Genomic DNA, 2573 nt, shown 5'->3' with positions numbered 1-2573 from the left:
ATATATATATATATGTATGTATATATATATATATATATATTTATATATTTATATACATATATATGTTTATATATATATATATATATACATGTATATATAAATATATATATATGTATATATATATATATATATATATATATATATATATATATATATATATATATATATATATATATATATATATATTTATTGTTTTATTTAAATTAAAAGATTTTTTTATTTACAAATATATATTATTTACAGATAATATATATATATATATATATATATATATATATATATATATATATATATATATATATATATATATATATATGTTATATATATATAAATACTTATAATATACATAAATGTTTATGCATATATACTTTAAAAATTTGATACTTGTTATAAAAAAGGTTAACTATTTCAAGTATATATTTTAAAATGTGGAACAATAAATACGATACTTCTGTTTTTTTAAAACTTTGAATAATTAAAGATTTTTCTTTCTTTAGTAACGCTTGCTGTTATTTAACAACATTCTAATCAACAACATTCTAATCTGCAACATTCTAATCTGGATTCCATAAAAGACTATTTATACGTTTGGTTATTTCAATTAGCGTTAATAAAGATTTTGTTAATATTTCTACTTGTCACCATTATGTACTCATGTAGGGATGATAGCTACCGATGTTCTTTTATCTCTTAAACGTACTCATGCAGAAAGATAGTTAACAATAATCTTTTATCTCCAAAACATACTCATGTACAATAAGTTTTAATATGTTCGTTTGTACAAGCTTTAACACAACACTCGTTGTAAAGTAAAGTTTCGTCTTCACCCGTATTGCTTCTTTTACGAAGCGTTCTTATATTAAGAAAGCTGTTAGCTGCATGAGCGTTCAAAAAAAACTTCGATGGTGTATTCGAAAGATCTATAAAAAATAGTTAAAGTTTGAATAAGAATAAAAAAACTTAATATAAATATAATTTAATATAATATTAAATATAAGTTTAATATTTATTATAATATATATATAATATATATTATAATATATTATAATATATTATAATATATATTATAATATTATAATATAATATATAAAATATTATAATATATAATATATATTATAATATATAATATAAAAAATATATTATAATAATATATATATAAATATATATATATATATATATATATATATATATATATATATATATATATATATATATATATATATACACACAATATAATATATATATAATTTAATATAATATTAAATATAAGTTTTTTTGCAACTATAAGAAGAATAAAAACGAGCTGTAACCTAAAAATAAAAATATGCTAACAAAAATTTTTTTATTCACAAAAATAAAGAATAGAATATAATTATGATTAAAAAGAATATTTTTAGTTTAGTATAAAAGCTAACAAAATTTCTAGGTAACAAAGATATTTTATATTTCAGGTAAAAAATATTTTATAATTCTTACAAACTTTTATTTTTTAGAAGTTAGAGAAATTAGGCCCAGTAGGAAATTTTCACCTTTTTTTAGTAAATGAGCATCTGCCTAGCAGTAAAACTTTAAACCTCAAGATAAGTGTACAAGGCGGAGTAGACATCGAGTGTTTGTGTGTTTGTGTGGGAGGAGGGGGGAGGGGGGATAGAGAAGAGGTGGGTTCCTTACAGGTTTTGCAGACTAAAAATAAACAAGATTCTCAAACTCTCCAATTTTCCGACTAGATATAAAAAATCCTATTATGCTGACTGAGGATCAAAAAGGTCCCAATTTGCCTAAAAATGGTGCAAATATTTATTAAATGGGGAGAAAGGGGGTTTCAACTGCACTAACCCCCCCCCTTCCCTACATCACACACATATAACCCTCCCTCGTGCCGGCCTTATAAGTGTACATTGTGCAAATAGCCGCAAAAGCAAATCTACCGAGGCGTTAATATCTGTAAGTGCAAACTATTTGCAATATTTTGAAACTTTTTAACAACTCTGCAATTTAAAATATTTAAACATACAAATCAAATCAAACTCTAAAAATTAATATCACCTTTAACAAAACGACTTTTTCGACTTTTAGCGCCAAAGTTTGTCATTTGGCTACATATCTTTGTATGGAGATAGAACAATCCTGGCCCACATATTTTAACTGATTTTTTATCATTGCATACTACAGTAACAACTATTGCCAGAAATAAAAGAGAAACAACTGTATATATCTTTATATAATTTTTATGCATCTAAAAAAAAGTTTTTGTTCGATAAATGTTATATATATATATTTATATATATATATATATATATATATATATATATATATATATATATATATATATATATATATATATACATATATATAAATATATAAATTATGTTAGTGTATTCTACAAACAGAGTGCTCAATGTTCTTAGAGAACAGAGTAATAATAAATTAGTAAAAACACTTATCTAATTTTTTCTTTCTTCTATTCAGTGTTTCTTCATCAGTAGGTTCATCAGAAAGAATCTTCAGTGTTTCTCCATCAGTAGGTTCTTCCTGATGAACCTACTAATAGAGAAACACTGTGTAGAAGAAAG

The 2573-nt window shown here is 21.9% G+C and overlaps 1 long non-coding RNA gene across 1 annotated transcript; it reads right to left on the bottom strand.

Annotated features, from left to right (window-relative positions):
• Positions 1-706: 706 nt before the first annotated feature.
• Positions 707-2232, bottom strand: LOC136088511 (uncharacterized). Its single transcript, XR_010642226.1, has 2 exons — positions 2047-2232; positions 707-920 (listed from the first exon to the last, which is right to left on the bottom strand). It is a non-coding gene; the product is annotated as an uncharacterized LOC136088511 (long non-coding RNA).
• Positions 2233-2573: the final 341 nt, after the last annotated feature.

Source organism: Hydra vulgaris, chromosome 12, assembly GCF_038396675.1.
Source record: "Hydra vulgaris chromosome 12, alternate assembly HydraT2T_AEP".
NCBI lineage: Eukaryota > Metazoa > Cnidaria > Hydrozoa > Anthoathecata > Hydridae > Hydra > Hydra vulgaris.
Note: the sequence above shows the minus strand (reverse complement) of the source record. Positions and strands in the feature narration are given on the sequence as shown.